At 36.4% G+C, this 18,883-nt stretch overlaps 1 protein-coding gene across 2 annotated transcripts in view; it reads left to right on the top strand.

Annotated features, from left to right (window-relative positions):
- The window catches only part of LOC119783697 (interleukin-1 receptor accessory protein-like 1), a 399,178-nt gene that overhangs the window by 220,259 nt on the left and 160,036 nt on the right, over positions 1-18,883 (top strand). The window lies entirely within an intron of this gene.

Below are 18,883 nucleotides of genomic sequence, written 5' to 3'. Positions count from 1 at the left end.
CAGTTCTTCAGGCAGTCCACACTTTTTCTGCTCTGTTTCTTATCGTCTTCTCCTTCTTTCCCATCGCTCCAGAAGGGTTTACCATAATAACCTCTCAAAACCCACCGTTGTAAAGCATTTGCAAATAACTCAGAATGCTTGAAAATTACACTGGTAAAATGAATGAGTCATTCCTTTTAGCCTCTATTGAACTTGGTAAAGTCTTGAGTTTTAGTTAAAAGTTGAAGGTTACAGAGTTTGGATCTTGAAGAACAAGACCGTCTAAGGATATTTTCTTTTTTGAAACTATATGGAGCTAAATAACTGTACTGACACAGATTTGGGTTAAATGTCTGAAAGAGCTTTGGCGTCTGTTTGTGAGAACAGAAAACAGCGGCAAACATATTTCAGACATGTTGATATTCTAATGTTAACCATATATACTGTCTTTCAACCTCCTTGATGTTCTCACAGATGGAGATCTAATCTGAGAATGTCTGCACAAAAAAAGAGCCATATTTGCATTGACGTCACAGACATCTCTACCTTCCCTCCTTCAAACCTGCTGTTTCTGTTTTTTTCAGCTTGCTTTCCTATTTAAACCTTTTAAAACAGGGGTCTTCAACGTTTTCCAGGACAAGGACTCCCAAACTGATGGCGAGACGGAGCAGGGACCCCCTAATTATATATATTGTATGAAACTGTGTTATATCAAGCTAGTCCTATAGTCACTCTATTACAGATGGAATAATGCAATGAAAGTTATTTCTTCCTGGGATTATGAAAGTGCTTCTGATTCTGATTCCTGGTTGATGGGACAGGTGTTGTGAATGAAACGGTGTCCAGCTTGAAAAAGCTCCTGTGTGTTGCTGAATGTGAGCATTGATGACTGAAAGACATCTTCCGCTTCCATTTATCTGTTTACTTCAGTGTGTTGAATTCATGTTAATGTGTATTTAAAGACATTTTAATTAGTGGAAAAAATTACAGGGGGGAATATAAAAAAAGGTTTAGGTCACAGCTATCCAATACCTGTTTGAGATCTTTTCTCTGGTTAATTTGTCATTAATCCTGAAGACTATCTCAAAATATGACTCATGTTTTCAGAATTTTAAACGATGGTATAGTGTTAATTCATATTTCCAAAAAGAGAGAAAAACCTTTTAAGATTAGATATTTTATGCATCAAATCTTGATATTCTTTCTCTGAATTTTTAGATAACTAAAACATCTTATTGGAACAACAATGATAAAAAAATGTTTTTATATCTTCTCCTTTCCACTCTTTTGTCAGATATTTGACTTATTTTTACTCAGAAACACAGATCTGCAAATAATAACTCAAAGACATCTTCTGCCTCATTTTATCTGTTTACTACAGTGTGTTAAATTCATCCTAATGTGTATTTAAAGACATTTCAATTATTGGAAAAAATTGCAGGAGGGAAAAAGAAAATCAACCAAAACTTTTGCGAACCCCATGCAGTATCTCCATGGACCTCCAAGGGGTCGCGGATCCCCTGTTGAAGTCATTTGATTTAAAGCATCCGGACATGCTGTGGGCTTTGAGGCTTCTAATTTACTTCCCAAAGATTTCTTTGATTCATTAGAATGGTTAAGATGAGCAAAAACAAGTGGAAACATTCCTTTTACCATAGTAAGAGGATTGCTCACAGTAAGTCTGAGCAAAAAGTTCAACTTAGAAATTTGCGCTTTTAATACTGAACAGTGAATTAGTGACTTATTGTGATTTTCTTCATTACTGTTATGAAACTGTTGATTGTGAGTTTTATGATGCAGCTTTTCTAACGTCCCAGGGTGGCCTTATTGAGGTTACACCCGATCATCTCAGTCTAATTAAAATCCTAACTTTAGCCCCATTTACACTACTCTTTTGAAACCCTGCAGAGAACGGTCCAAGCACGATAACTGAGATAACCGTTGAGTGAAAATGGACACAACAGAACAGCCCTAAATCTAGTACTAGTTCAACAGCAGGGCTCGGCTCAGTTCTCTGATGACAAAGGGGCCATGAGCAGACCACGTCATCTCCTATTCACGGTCAGCTGACTCATTTTGCGGGTTTTCCGGCATGTCAGGTGTCCTGTCAGACCAGCATACAGCTAATATTTACCTAACCTAAGTTACTTCAGAGTCTCAATATAAACTACAGCCAATGCTTTCTATGATTTTAAACATAAAAATCAAAATCTAAACAAATTGAAATTCCCCCAAACACCTTTTTCTACTTCTATAGTAACTGATTTTAAATTAATATTGACTAATATGGTTTTCTAGAGGCTTCCTCTCCCAACATCCCAGGAACTTCAATCATGTCTGGCAGTTTCTACATACAATAAATTACAGTATGATCAAAGCTGATTTTCTTTTTTAAAAGTTAAAATAAACGCATGCATATTAGAACACTGTAAGCTGGTCTGACAGAACACCGGCTTTGCAATTCACAGATTTTTTTCACCTGTTGGAGGTGAAGAGATCTGTGGTGCGGCCTGGGATGATGTCAATTTTTTGTTTGCCGTAATTCCAGCCTTGAGAGCTGCAGTGCGTTAGTCTGCTCATAGGAGGCGAGGAATTATGCTAGTATGATGTGTAAATGGCTGTAAGAACCAAGCTCAGCATGGTTCCCTGATTCAACACTGGAAAAAAAGATCTAGGAATAAGTACAAATTAAATGTATTTACCCTTAATTTGAGTAGGTAAATGAGATAGTTTGCCAATGGAATGAGTATTTTTACTCTTAAAATAAGATATTTAGATAAATGCACTTGAAATTAGACAAAATTGTGTTTTCTTATTTTAAGTGTAAATTGTTTTGTTCCTTTGGCAAAATGTCTCTTTCACCTCCTCAATCCATGAACAAATGCACTTATTTCAAGAAAAAAATGACTCATCTAGATTTAGATTTTTTCCAGTGGATCTTGATCTGAAATCGGCACGTAACTGTTTCAGAGGGGTAGTGTAAATGGATTTGACTTGGCCATTTCAAAACCTAACAAGGAACCCTAATTGGTTGTTGTTAATGTAATTCAGAAATACATTTGTGGCTTGCTTCTGTTGCATAACCCAAACGCTTTATGAAAAGCTTGAGGACATAAATTAAAGGTGGGGCAATCCGCTTTAAGATTTTCTTGTTCAGAGCAGAATTTTTGGTTCCATTATATTCAAATTGTAGTTGTGCAAAAAAAAACAAAAAATGAAACCTCACACAAAAAAAGTTCCACTTTTGTCTAATTTTTGTATAGAATTTTTTTTTTTGCAAACATTCAGTAGATTATTGTTCAACAATGTCATTGTAGTACCATCAGGAAAGATGTAATTAAACATGTTTCTCATCTTTTCTTGGATTTCTGGAGATAAGGGTATGGTATGTTTCAAGAAAAGAAAATTAAAATGGTATGTTGTTTTTTTATTATCTTTTTTATGCTTCATGTTGTCAGAAATGTTTTATTGTGGGGATTTATTTTATGCAAAAAGATCTGGCAGTAACAAACCCCGAATGTAGCTTGTAAATTAATTTAGATTTTACCAATAGAGAGAGTCAGGTTTATCTTTAGGGAGATTTATTTATTTTTTTTCACCTAACAGTAAGTTGTTATGAGTAACCTTTGTCCTTGATAAATAAATTCAGTATTTTAAAAGTGCATCTTTTATTTATGGGATACTTTGAATTAGGCTGTTTGGCTTTTTTTTTTTTCATTTTGTTACCTTATAAATCTTTTCTGAAAGTTGGGTTAAATCTAAGTGTTAAAAAGGAGAAACGAGACAAAGATCTCTTTAAAAAATTTTTTATAAATACAGCACTATTTAATACATGATAAACAATCCCAAAATGTCAATAGAAGTAATCATGTGGTGCAAAAGGATTACCGTATGTGGAAAAAAATCTGGATGATAGAAAAATTATAAAATAAAAGTATGAAATATTATAAAGCAAATGTAAATTATTTTCTGATTAGATATAATTATCAGCTATCAGACTCCAAACTTGGGTAATTATTACCATAGTCTCCTTGACATAACTGAACGGTCGCAGCTCAACCCTTTATTATAATAGTTGGAAGAATTGTGATTTAGGGTTTTTTAACTTTTCCATGCTATTTTATTATCTGCTATCTTATTATCTGACTCAGAAATCTGCAGTGGAGCATTGCTGCTCTTTAATCTCCTTTCATGTTTGATTAGCCTGTTATAATCCATGTATAGTTAGTTTTTTTTAAGCAGGATGAATGTTTACTGCACCTTAAGTTTCCATCTACATCAGCTTCAAACAGACATCTCATTATAGCGCACCTCAGTGTGAACCATAGCCACCATTCTAAGTAATTATGTGGAGTGTCTTTCCACTGGAGAGTGTGTTCGCCCCTGCTAGTCCCAATGCCTGCACTTATGTGATTTATATGATTTCCCTAGAATATATTGCCCTATCCTGTGGGCCCTCTCATATTCAATTGTTTTGATGGATCTCCTGAAACAACACCCTTTTCAATAAGAAAATATGCTCTTATTATTTTCTGCTTCTGCGGTTTCTATATTTATATTTTTCCAACAACTGTCCTTGGAGAGCCTTGCCTTGTCATTTCTATGTGGTTAATTTTTATCCAGTAGTTTATTTTATTTTTTCATTGCCTGCAAAAAAAAAAATCACAATTTGAGCTTTGAGAGTCCTCTGGAGCATCTACCTTATTTTTAACAAGCAGCACACCGTTTCAGCTGAAAGATTTATCTATTAAATATCAAATATATATCAGCAGAAGTGGTTGCAAGTCAGCAAAACACAAGAAGTCTGCAAACATTTGAAGTGTATATTCCAGCGAGAAAGCAGCAAATTGCTCAAGAGGTCAGGTGATGCCAGAAATGTGTGAAACATTATCTCTCTAATGACATTGTTTCTTGGTGTTAGAAAAACTTCAGGGAAAATAATATAAGGTAGTTTCTAATGACCTAAAAACATTTATACTGAAATATTTTAGGATAAAACTTAACTAAATATATTGAAACTATTTCAATTATTTTACTGCTAGGTAGCTTGTGGTTGAACAGGTAAATTGTGTCATAGTTTAAGAATGCCATTAATATGGGGGATCTACTGTCCTCATCAAGATAAGTACATTTTTTTTCTCAACTGCAGTCTTTGTTTTTATTTATTCAGGTCAAGTTTCAGTTTGTAGAATTAGATTTGAGGTGACAACAAACGAGAAACTTGACAATAAAACAAAATTATGATTGTAATTATGTGATTATTTTTATGTACATTTCAAACTTTTGTTTAAAATTACCATTTAATCTTCAGAGATGGAAGTCTGTCAGCTTTATGACCAAGAAATCTTTACCCACACTCTATATTTTTTTGTCAGATTCAACTCTAGGTTCCGACTCATTCTGGCACAGGCAGGTTTTGATATTGTGACATGATTTTCAAAGGCAAAGACCAGACTCATGATGATAAAAAGAAAAAAAGAGAAATAAAAAAAGTGATCAAATTGCGTACATTTGCCACCATCATGTTTTACTGTGCGTTTGGCGTTCCATCCAGTTTTCTGTTGTATTTATCTAACGCAGTGAAAAAATATTGCTGCCTTCTCCCGAATGTTACTCTTGTTCAATAGAATGGATCCCATTTTATCCATCTGCTATCTCTGGTTTTAGCCAAAGGCAAGGCAAGGCAAGGCAAATTTATTTGTATAGCACAATTCAGTACAAAGACAATGCAAAGTGCTTTACATGATTAAAATACAGGAAGATAAATAAAATAAAATAAAAAATGCAGAAACAAAAAGGAATATTAAAAACAGTTGGACTAAAGAAAATATGTTTTAGTTGAACTGTTTAACTAGAACAGTCGAAGGCAATCCTAAACAAATGTGTTTTTAGTCTTGATTTAAAGGAACTCAGGCTTTCCGCACTTTTACAGTTTTCTGGAAGTTTGTTCCAGATAAGTGGAGCATAGGAACTAAATGCTGCTTCTCCATGTTTAGTTCTGGTCTTCTGGCAGGCTGGAGCCAGAAGACCTGAGTGGTCTGGATGGTTGATACACTGATAGCAAGTCTGTGATGTATTTAGGTGCTAAGCCATTCAGAGATTTATAGACTAACAGAATGATTTATCATAACCAAAGGATTCATGCCATCAATACCTTTGGTTATAAATGATAAGAGTTTGGCCTGATTTTTACAAGACAGCCTTGCTGCAGACCTACACTGTCAGGACCATTCATTGCAAATGTGCACTGTGAGGTCTACTGCGCTGCCAGAAAGGCTGTTTATTTAAAGCTTTTCAAAGTAAAAGTGAAGATGATTGTAAGCCTTTCAAAGTAAAAGCAAAGCTGATTCAAAGCCTTTCAAATTAAAAGGGAAGTAGAAGTGAAGCCTTTCAAATTGCAAGGGAAGTTTATTCAAAGCCTTTCGAAGTAAAAGCATAGTTGATTCGAAAACTTTCAAAATAAAAGCGAAGTTGATTCAAAGCCTTTCGAAGTAAAAGCAAAGTTGATTTAAAGCCTTTCAAAGTAAAAGCAAAGCTGATTCCAAGCCTTTCTAAAATAAAAACTGACAGTGCAGAACACCGAATTGTGCAGGTCTGCAACAAAGCGTCCTGACAGTGCAGGTCTGCAGCCAGACCCTTCTTTATTTTCAAATGTTTAGTCCTGTTTTCTTTGCTTTGCTTGGCTTTTCTGTTTGTTTTGTAGGTCTGCTTCTATCTCCTTGAACACTCAGTCAGCCTCAGCAGAAGGCGGCTCACACTGAGCCTGGCTTGTTAAAGGGAGTTTTCCCTCCCTACGGTCACTTCCTGCATGCTTGGTGTGAGGAATTGCTGTATGGAGTCAACGACAACATGAAAACAAATATCTATTGTCACCACATATTCATCCAGGAGAGCATGTCCTCCAAGTAAATGACCCGATCATCAGCTGGGTTTTCTTGGACAGAAATGTATTTAACAGCCTGACTTTATGAAGTCATTGAATTATCTCTGTAAAGTGAGTTGAGAGGATGTGTTATGATATATAAATAAACTGAATTGAATATATCGGTATCATCTTGTTGAACAGGATCATCAGATGTAGTATAATATGCAGCAACAGTGAACTTAGGAGAGTAATTCAAAAGGCCTTTTTAACAAAGCATTAGTCTAAGAATTTGCACACTTTTAACACCAGGTTACTGCAGCCAGATAATGTTTCATAAAAGGTTGACGAAAGGCATTCTTTTGCATCACAACCGCATTTCTTTTTTCAAAGGGATGTGTTAAGTTGTTATATCCACGGCATGCCTTCCAGCACAGTCCATAGAACACATAGTTCATGTTACAACACGGAGCCCATCTGTGTAACTGCCTGAAGAACAGTATCCACTTCATCAGGGAGTGTGTTAATTCTGACTCTGCTCCATTTCACCTGCAGCCCTCAGGCAGATGTTTCAGGGCAACAGCTGAAAGTAATTTACCACAAATATAAAAAAATAAATAAATAAATAAAAAATACCCTCACAGCAACATCAGTGGCAGCTACAGCATTCTCATTCACAGGTACATGTTTATCTGACAAGTGGTAACTTTGTTCAGCCATTACTGTGTGAGAGCCTGCTGTGCTGAAGGAACTCTCCGCTGCTCACGTGTGGATGTGGAAGCACTTCTGGCTTAGCAGAGGTCACATTAACTATTTATAGCCGTATTTTCCACACGGTTGACCTCTTTATTAGGCCATGAAAGAGGACAGGTGCACAATAATACTTTGCAAGTACTTTACTGCCTCTCAAAATTTTATGGACTTCCAAATGCAACACAGTAAATACAAGATTTAGTTTCCTGTGCTAAGTAGTTAACTCCAGCAGTTCACATCCTGATAGTATCCATTCATCTCCTGTGCCAGGAAACTTTTCCTTTCTTAAAACTCTTAACATCTATGAAGGACCAACTCTGCCATATTTAAAAAAAATACAGAAATAAATAAATGCTCATTAAATGTATAAGCATACAATTAATTGCCAACAAAAAAGTGAGACATAAATGTATATAACTCTTAATTAGCTTCTTTATTTATTTGCCTTTGTAATATTTACCTTATTTATTTTTCTGTCCTTTATAATCTTCAACTTTATTTTTTTATTACTTATATTTTTAAGTATTTATTTATGTGCATGTTATAATATTTTTGTCTGTTTTATTCTTCCTTTGTATTTTTTTACCTTAGTTATTTCTTCGCCGCTGTTTATTTCTCTCTGCCCTTTTTACATTTCTCTATGCATTTATGCCTCATTATGCAAATGAGGAGGGGGTGTGTCCTAGAGAGTCAACTTCTGCTCATTGGTTGGCTTGGCGGTCCATCTCCTTAACTCACAGAGCTCAGAGTACTAAGTTAAATGTTCTCTTTTCTGTTGCTGTTGTTCAATAAAAGTACGTTTTAAGATCATTTGAGGCGAGAACCTTATACTTTTAAGCATCACCATATGGTCCATTCACAGATTTAATGCGTAATTTAAAAGAAAATGTGACGAACTTGAGAGGACCGTGGCAACCAGCGGAGCTCCGAAGCTGACGGCAGCCAGGTCTATAGCCAGGCTATGATGCCGATTTTTTGTTGTATTTGGCAAAGTTTGGCAAAGTCCCTACTCAAGTTCTAATGACTTCAGACTCGACATCAGACTCTCCTCCTGTAGATTCGACCGATGTAGTAAAATGCTAACCAACACGCTTCACACACGGTTATGCCGAGAGAGGGCCGCTGCAGATGGGCTGTGGTTAGACCTGGCTGCCGTCAGCTTAGGAGCTTTGCTGGTTGCCACGGTCCTCTCAAGTTCGTCACATTTTCTTTTAAATTACGCATTAAATCTGTGAATGGGCCATATAGTGATGCTTAAAAGTATAAGGTTCTCGCCTCAAATGAACTTAAAACGTACTTTTATTGAACAACAGCAACAGAAAAGAGAACATTTAACTTAGTACTCTGAGCTCTGTGAGTTAAGAAGATGGACCGCCAAGCCAACCAATGAGCAGAAGTTGACTCTCTAGGACACACCCCCTCCTCATTTGCATAATGAGATAGAAATGCATAGAGAAATGTAAAAAGGGCAGAGAGAAATGTAAAAAGGGCAGAGAGAAATGTAAAAAGGGCATAGAGAAATGTAAAAAGGGCAGAGAGAAATAAACAGCGGCGAAGAAATAACTAAGGTAAAAAAATACAAAGGAAGAATAAAACAGACAAAAATATTATAACATGCACATAAATAAATACTTAAAAATATAAGTAATTAAAAAATAAAGTTGAAGATTATAAAGGACAGAAAAATAAATAAGGTAAATATTACAAAGGCAAATAAATAAAGAAGCTAATTAAGAGTTATATACATTTATGTCTCACTTTTTTGTTGGCAATTAATTGTATGCTTATACATTTATTGAGCATTTATTTATTTCTGTATTTATTTTTAAATATGGCAGAGTTGGTCCTTCATAAACATCCTCTGACAGCTGCAAAACTGTAAAATTCTCTTCAGCTTCAATCCAGTCTCGAAACGATCATGCAAGGTCATCCAACGGTTTAACTACTAAGTTTTCCCTTCACTGGCACATCAGCTAATTTTTTTAATCGTTTTTTTTGTAATATAACATTTTTTAAAGACATATTCCTTTTAAAGGTTTGCTTACTGCAATAAATGGAACATATTTTCCATTAAAAGTTGACCAATTTGAATTTGACTTTGTTTATGCATGCAAACATTTGCATGTGCTAAAAAATTGCAAACCAGAGATTGTGCATTCCTGTAATTTGTAAGTGGCCCTTGAAACAAGACCAGCTCCTAAAACAGCTCAGTCCTAGCAAATCTTTTCTACCTGCATTGGTCCAAATTTTCACCATAAAATTATGCATGCATTTAAAAGGAAAAATCCGCCATTACAAGAGAACTAGATTTTATCATTCTCATACACCCTGCTGTAGAAATCGTTGATTTTTAAGGCAACATGATGAGTTTGTTACCAGAAAAGACACAAGTATCTCTTCTTTCAATATTCACAAAGTTAACACAGTATCTGTTTAATTAAACTATTTGTAATAAGGTTAAAATAACAAATACCTCTCACCTTAATCCATTTTTCATTTTGGAGAAAATTGGGTTAAAATAGCTCATCTATTTCTGTTGTTCTCAAAATGTATTTTAAGAATATTTTGTGTTTTTGACCAAAACATGGTTATATACAGTAAGGGACAACAATGACCTGATAGAAAAAAAGGGTGCAAATTATCATTATTTTTTTTTAACCTATCTTGAAAGCTGTTTTCAAGTCTGAATCTATTTGGTGCAGCTGGCTTTGAATAGATTGCTAAAATGACGGCGATATACACAAATTAATGGAGAAAACAATTGGTTTGTGAGCCCCTACTCCCCATGTTGTTCATTCGATCAATGTTCCCATTAGCTGTTCATTTGAAGACTTTACCTGGTTTTAACCAAACTATGCTGGCTTTGTAGTTTAACAAACTTCACATTACTTCAGTATAATTACTTTTCCAAGGTTTTTTTAGGCCTATAATAGACTAAGATGAAGCAAATTTAATTGTTTTCAATAGAAAATAAGGTGTTATAGTTTCAGACCTTTTGTATTTTCTGCTCAAGCCTTTGTAGCAGAATATCCCCACCACTATGAGGGCAGTACCTAAAAGTCTTCCTTCTTAGAACTTGATTTCTCAAAACACTTCATGAAGGTTCTCTCCATCCATTCTTTTACGTCTTGAGAAACAATCTGTGGTAAACGGAGAGATCTGCCCTGGGAGCATAGATTGACTTGTAGAAACTGACGTTTAAAAACGTGCACATTTTTTTCTTTAGACGCTGTAAGGCTAGAAATAGAGCAGTACATTAAACGTGTTGCAGGGCAGAATACTGCTGAGAGTTAACAGTCTTGATTTTCTGCCTCTTGGCAACCAGAGGTAACATGTTTGGATTACAGGAAACAATCTTTCTTGTTATCAATAAGAACTAAAGTGCTTTTTTTCTGTTAGATGCCAGAAATTTGCTTATATTTGGGCTCCAGCTGGTATGCTAATATGAAACAACTAAAAGAAAACATGATTTATGTGAGCTGAAGGCTATTATTATATCCCATATTATATGTTTTTTTTTTTACCACCAGCTAAATTTCATTTCAGAAATTTTGAATTTACTGATTGCAATTATATCAATCTTAAGTAGCTGTTTTAAAGGTGTTTTATAATTTTGACACTAGTTGAGTTGAGTTCCCATGTGGGATCATCATTTCTGGTGATCATGGGGAGGATTCAAAGGTCTAATTGCAGAAAAGTGGTCTGGAAATCTTAGTGACTCTTTGTTGCTTTTTGCAGAAGATGTTGATCCGATTAGGGCTTAAAGGAATAGTACACCCAAAACATGATTAACCTTCATTTTCTACTCACCCCCATGCTGAACAACACTCTGGAGTACTTTTTTGATATCTCAAATGCATCTGGAGATCTGGGAGGCTTCTTGCTGTCTGCTGACATTCAAATAATGGAGGTGCCCAGCGCCCGAGGCAGAAAGGTCTATAAAAGTCCACAAAAAACGTTTCAATATTCCTCCATACTGCTCGTCCAATGTATTCCAAGTGTCCTGAGTGGGTAGCATCCAGAATTTACTCGAAACGAAGTAATTTAGAATGTTTTTAGAGCATAAACAGTAGTGTATAGGATTTCCTGAAAGCGCGCACTTGCGCGATCACGACGCTACGGAAGCCGGCAGACCAAACCAGATGAAAGTGCGCATTCAGCGTCTGCTCTGCCAATAATGCAAGCGTAGGAGAAGAAATGTGCTGTTTACCTGTGCAAAGAAAGAAACAACGAAAGAAAAATGTCTGAGGACTTCAGTGTTGAGGAAGAGCATCTTCTTCTTTGCCGAGCTGAATGTGCTGGTTTGGTCTGCCGGCTTCCGTAGCGTCGTGATCGCGCAGGTGCGCGCTTTCAGGAAATCCTATACACTACTGTTTATGCTCTAAAAACATTCTAAATGACTTCGTTTCGAGTAAATTCTGGATGCTAACCACTCAGGACACTTGGAATACATTGGACGAGCAGTATGGAGGAATATTGACACGTTTTTTGTGGACTTTTATGGACCTTTCTGTCTCAGGCACCATAGACCTCCATTATTTGAATGTCAGCAGACAGCAAGAAGCCTCCCAGATCTCCAGATGCATTTGAGATATCAAAAAAGTACTCCAGAGTGTTGTTCAGCATGGGGGTGAGTAGAAAATGAAGGCTAATCATGTTTTGGGTGTACTATTCCTTTAAACAATCAATCGGATCAGTCGTGATTAATTTACTAATTTAGTAATTGTTTCATTGTTACCTCAAGTATAGAGACTCTAAAACATGCCATTAGCTGAAAGAGCAACCCATTGAAAGCAGTTATTTTGCATTTAAGATGAAAAACTTTTTCATCCATCAATATGCTCTATCCAGAAGTCTTCAACCCACACAGTTTTAGATTCGCTTGGTTTAAATTATGTGTAAAATCTACTGTAAGGCATCCACAGCGTAATCAATTAGCAAAAAATGTGTTGGTTGCCACCCTAGTGACGATTGAGTCTTTTAGCCATTAGCTCTTAAACAATGTGTTTAAGAGTCACTTCTACTGAGTCCAAAGGTCTCAACTGGTGCACTGCTTCCTACAGATCAGTGGTGAATATTTCCCTCCGTTCGAGCAATTACACTTTACAGTAGGACGATGTAGGGGATGCATGATGGAAAGAGAGAGCATCTGGATTCGAGTGGTGAAGAGTTTCTTACAGATGGTGGTTTGTGTTAGGCCTAAAAGGGGAGCTCGGGAATAAAAAATAAGTTTTTGGGATGTCCTGGAATAAAAGATTTGCACCTGGATGCAACAATGGTCATGTAACGGATGATGGATGTCATCTAAAGGGCTGCGTTAAGATAGCCTCGTGAGACCATCCTGATCTCGCTAGCTTTCAAGGTTTCACCCGCAGATCAGTCTGGCTACTTTCTGTTAAAGAAAATTTGGAGCAGTTTGCCAAACGAATGTCCAATCAGCGTTGGCTTTGAGGCGGATTGGGGTGTGACGCAATGAGAAGCGCAACAGTTCAGTCTAAAGAACATGGCGGCTTCAGCCGATGAAACTAGCGTTAGCTTGGCTATCGAGCAAATTTAATCAAAATTACAGAGTATTTCTTCACTGAAAGAAGAGGAAAACACTGCTCTGGAGGCTTTTCTCAGAGAAAGAGATGTTTTTGCTCTTCTCACGACTAGCATGTGGTTGTGTTTTTGTCGTCTCTCTGTTAGTACGTCATATGCTTCGTTGATCTGATTGGTTTATTTGGCCCGTCCAACACCAACATAGGCCAATCAGCTAATCAGTATTTTCGCCCCTTCCCAAAATTACTTCAACGGAAGGTTTCCAGATGGATATGCAGAGCAAATCCATCTATTTTCTGGCATTAATTTACTTTACATTTTCCCATCAAAGAGAAACTGCTGTAGGCAATTTACACAAATTTGCTAGGGACTCATGTTCACTTGTTAAACAAACAAAATATCTGTTAGCTACTTGGTGCATTTAGGCCTCTGAATGTGTTGTGATGATGGCAATTTACCGAACACCAACATCAACCATCAGAATTCGGAAGCTGCACTTCTACTTAAAATTTTGTACATCACAATATCTTTGCTTTACGCAGGACAGTCTGTTACAAAAATCCATTGAGCCGAAGTTGTCAAAAGGTCAGAATTAGAAGACAACTGATTTGAGAAAACAGAGCGGCTAATTGTCTCAAGGTATGTGGGATTGGATCTCTAAATGTACAATCTAGCAAACCATCAAGAAGGATTGCAGAAGGAGAAAACATCAGGGCTCAAAACTTTAATGAGTCATAAATTCTGCTTCAACATTAAGATATTAGTCAATATTTGGTTTAAACATCTGGAAAGCATTAACATCAATTAATGAATAACTTTAGAGTAAAAATTATGATTTAGTTTCTTTGCACACAATGCCATATGCTTCTTCTGAGTGAAATAGACAGATTTTTTATAGTTAACACTTAAACATGGTCGACTGGAGGAGAGAAAAGATTTTTCGTCAGTATCATCTGTGACTAACAAGGTTTGCCTCTCAAGTTGCTTGAAGAAAAAAACTGCTTTCATTTATTTGCTGCAGTAGAAAATATGCAGTGAGTACACTGCATCTTTTCTTTAATGATCTCGAGCTCGCAGACGCACACACACATATGCTTTCCCCTCTTAATCTATGTCTGCTGAAGTGGTCTTTAATGAGGTGTGAACAGAGGACCACAACCCTCTCTCTTCCTCCCTCCCTCCTCTGCCACTATTTCATCTTCCTTCAATCTTAGCCCTGAGAGGCCACCAAACCAGACTGACAGAGCTACAAAGACGCACAGCAAGCGGCACATCGACAGGCTCGGGGAGAAAGGTGATGGCGGAGTTAATGGGAGAGAACAAGGTCTCCTTTTTTTCTGTTCCATTACTCCATCCCTCCATCCATCATCATGTGATCACAGCGAGAGGGGATCACAGGGCCCATGAAGGATGGTCTAAAGACATCCTCTACGGCAGGAACCAACTTCAGGCTTTCCCACTGCTTATATGCGTGAGAATGTATGCATCTGATTGCGTGGTACGTGATTATGCTTTCTGCATGTTGGGAAGCGGGTCAGACTGGATGTGTTTTGGTCCCCCCCAGCGAGAAGCCTGCCCACTCCCACTCATGATAACCTACCACAGAATTATTGTTTTGTTATTGAAGACAAGCAAGCTTTACTAATGCATCTTGAATTTGTCTCTCGTGTGTGGATGCCAGTTTACATGCCTTCCAGCTTGATGGGAACCCACTGACTAACGCATCACATGCCCTTGATTTGAATGAAGGGCAGGATTTTTATTAGCGTTAAACAGCCTTCTCCTACCTTGTTACCTTTAAGTTTCCAGATGAAACCATGCTTGCCAAGAATCAACCCTCGGAGCTTGTTAAAAAAACACACCACAACTTTGATTACCTTCCAGGGTGGGGATTTCACCTTCAACTCATGGAGCGAACTCTGCAAATCCAATCTTGCCTCCACATTAGAATTGAAGAGAGGCTCTGCAGAGTATTTGTAATACATCTTCAGGCATGAGTGTAGTTCTAAAACAAGAAGCCTTCCTCTCCTAATTTTTAATTGGAATCAACGGAGCAAGCGTGATGACACACGGTTTTAACTTGGATTGGAAAAAATTAATCCTGTTCAGCGATAATACTACCCCTGAAGCTAGGTATGATGGTCTAAAAGTCCCATAGTTTAACAAAAATATTAATAATGAACACAAAATTATACCTAATTAAATACATTTCATCAGTAAAGACAAATCTGTTCAATTTCTGAATGGCATATTTTGTTGTGAATCGAATTTAATTTAAGGTAGTTGCTTTTCTGTAATGTATTTCCTCTTTCATCTGCAGTTAATGTTGCTTTATTTTGGATATTTGGTCAGATATCAGCCTGTTTAATGGGTCCCAGTGGTAGTTGAAACTGTTTGATTTTGCACTGCAACATAGTGACCATGATATAATTGAATCACTACTCAGATGAGGATGTATGTGTTATTTAGTAGCTATGTTTACATGTGTAAAATTTCTCCAAACTAGTTTAAATCTTGGTTGATCAGAAGTTAAGAATCTATTGCTACATGGACACTAAATAAAATAACCCGATTATGACTAAACCCTTACAGCATGCGCAGATCTGTCTAGTTTTCCAGAAACACTTTAGTAGTATAAGGAGAAACTTCCTGTTTTGTAAAGAAAAACCGTACTTGTTGGTTCATCCTCTATATTAGCTTCTCTTTGTGCCTGCCTATTAGATTTAAGCACCCAAACACTTAGCAAAAAACCTGAGGAAGAAGGACAACAGACGTTAGATTCTTTTTACTCAAGAGGAGAAAGGACAGAGATGTGTTCAGTTACAATCTCCTACCGCTCTAAAGCACACTCTGCGGAAACCTTTATTTTTATTTCATATTTGGAGGTCCCTATTTACATGACCATTGCTGCTCTTAAGGATGGGTTAAAGTGGCAGCAGCGCTATCTACATAACACAAGCATAAGTGCTTTCCAAAGGTTCATCTTGGGATAAAAGACTATACATTCATTAAAACAGAGCTCACCTGTGTGGGGTGAGTCAGCAAGTGCAGTTTCGCTACCCCGCTTCTGCAAAGACACTCAGCATAGAAGTACAAAGGCCACTCTGGGGTCATTGCATAATAAGACATATTTCAGTATAAAAGCATAAAATGTATTAGAAATCAGTAAATATGATATAACTTCATCTAAATTTGTTCCCACACTCCCCCTCACATTTTTTTTTCTCCAGTTTTGCAGTCTTGTGGGGTTTTTTTTCACTATGGACCTTCGTTGCATCATACATTTGTTTTTGGGCATCACAGTACCTTATGCTAGGCCTCCTTTTGCTACAGAGGTAGAGGGTGGGATGGCATGTCCTCTCCTCCACCAAGGAGGACTAGGAGCCAATGAATGAAGCTTAGTCAAGGGAAAAAACTCTCACTGATGTTGCACACTTGCGCAGAGGAGATCAGAATGGGTGTGTGCATGGAAGCAGATCGGAATGGCGATCTGTGTCCATCTCTCAACTGGAATGAAATGTCTTTCCAATACGACCAAATCTAATTAGGATCTTCAGTCCGAATTGTTTAAATGACACATTTTTCATCTGATCAGACCTTTAATTTGTTTATGTGTGTCAATGTAAATAGGTATGTAGAGTATAAAGTCATTGATTTGGGAATCAGCATACTGAGTCACAAGGTTGCAAATCAACCTGGAAGTTCTTCATCATGATGACAAAATCCCTCTTTTTCTGACCCCTCTCCTAAATCTATGATCAAAGGGTTGTTTAAGGGGCCTGAGGGGAAGTTTAGAAAGGAGTGTGAAGCTTTGTCATCAAGCGGGAGCTTTTTGTCCAGCATATGATCTGGATATTTCTTTTCAAATATAAATTATTCAAATCAACTTCTACTTCCCAATGATCGTGGGCAAAGTTTTACTGGAGGTATCTTCTTGTTTAAATCATATTGTCCATTTCCGCTGTTACCACATGTTTGTTCAGGATGAGGAATTGCTGCAAAGTCAATGACTTGATATAATCTGCATGGTTTCTTTTGATGGCATTCTCTTTTTGAGTAAATCAGATTATAAACTGAACTGCACTTCATCGTTTTGATTGGATATAAATGTATGTAATCAAATTTCAAAGTATCTTATTGGATAATCTTGTTTAAATATTGCTGTCTATAAATGGGATCCGTTTGTCTTGTGAAATGCAATTAGATATTATGCTCTGGAGTTGTATAACCACATTTTGTACAATAAGCTGTAAGGAAAATATAGAAAAAAGAAAATTGTAAGAGTAGGTTTAAAACGTCCTCCTGAGAGATACAAATTGATTCATGGATTATATGAAACATCAAATAGTAAAATACAGATTTCAAAAAAAAGAAAGAAAAGTCTGGTATAAAATTACCAAAACAGCAGATTTACAAATTGCCTTGGGGTGAAATGAGCAGTATCTGTTAGTCGCCACATTGCATTGAGCAGATTGCCTGAATGCCGCTTTCCAGCTCTCTGATTCTGTCAAGTTTTATCAAACCTTCAATCAGTTCATTAAATCCTGCAACTGTCTTTTCCTAATCTTGTCTTTAATTCGTCTTCTGGATAAAGAAAAGAAATAGCAAATGTAACTTCCAGTGTAGAGGCCAAATGGCCCAGATTCTCATTTATGGCGCAAAGGTACATTAAGATTAGAAAACATTGTGAAATTTTTGCAACAATTGAAAGCTCTCATTTTTAAAAGGTTATACCTTTTAATGCTATGGCTAATGATTGTTTTTTTTGCTTTTGTAAAGCTAACATGATATAAAGCTTTTGTGACATGTGAACAAATCCTATTTTGTCTCTTATACTCAAGGCACTCGTTTTCACCAATTTTTTACTGCATGATTTGTCAGTTTTTTATTTTTTACTATTAAGTTTTTTTATAGACATGCTGTTATATTACTAATAATGCACAAGTTTCTGTTCTTTTCTCAAAAAAAAAAATGCTGTATTTTTACTCCTAATAATGCTCTCATACTTTTAGGTTCTACTTATGGAAAATACAAGAAGGGGTTTTTCAATAATGCAATAAAACTATAATAAAAAAAATAAAAATAAAAAAAAAGATTTGACACTGAAATAACTTGTATTCCACTGTGAAATCATTTAGATTGACAGCGTTTTATGGGCCTGAGCCATTGTCGCAGCATTGGGAATGAATCATTCTCAGTGCTTGGCACACCAGTAATCTTAAGATATGATGCTGAAACTCTCTGTTGCAGCATCCGCAACTAATTTGTGGCTTCACTGATATTTTGATCTTCTGCCATTTTTTTTTGTTTTTGTTTTCTTACTGTGAACACATCAGTCCCTGTGCACCATTTGTGCTCCTAAAAGTCACCATCAGCCAAACTTTGAAAGTGGAAAACAAAATAAAATACCATATATATATATATATATATATATATATATATATATATATATATATATATATATATATATAGGAGGAAATACAAAGTACAGAAAAGGGTATGTAACCATGTTCATACGTTAAGTCTCATTTGGTGCCAGTTGACATGACGTCGGAATGATAAAACAAAACTGTTATGTATCAATACTATAAATCTAATTACCTTTGTTTATAATGTCTGCATCTGAATGTATGTAAATGCCAAACTCTGGATGATGCTCAGAGGGGGGTGTACAAGCAAGAGCTTAGATGGACTTGAAATCTGCATTTATGAAAATAACGAGAATACAGATGGATTTTCTAACACAGT

This window comes from Cyprinodon tularosa, unplaced genomic scaffold (genome assembly GCF_016077235.1).
Source record: "Cyprinodon tularosa strain WSP-4 unplaced genomic scaffold, ASM1607723v1 ctg1, whole genome shotgun sequence".
NCBI lineage: Eukaryota > Metazoa > Chordata > Actinopteri > Cyprinodontiformes > Cyprinodontidae > Cyprinodon > Cyprinodon tularosa.
The sequence above is the reverse complement of the archived record's forward strand: the minus strand, read 5'-3'. Positions and strand labels throughout refer to the sequence as shown.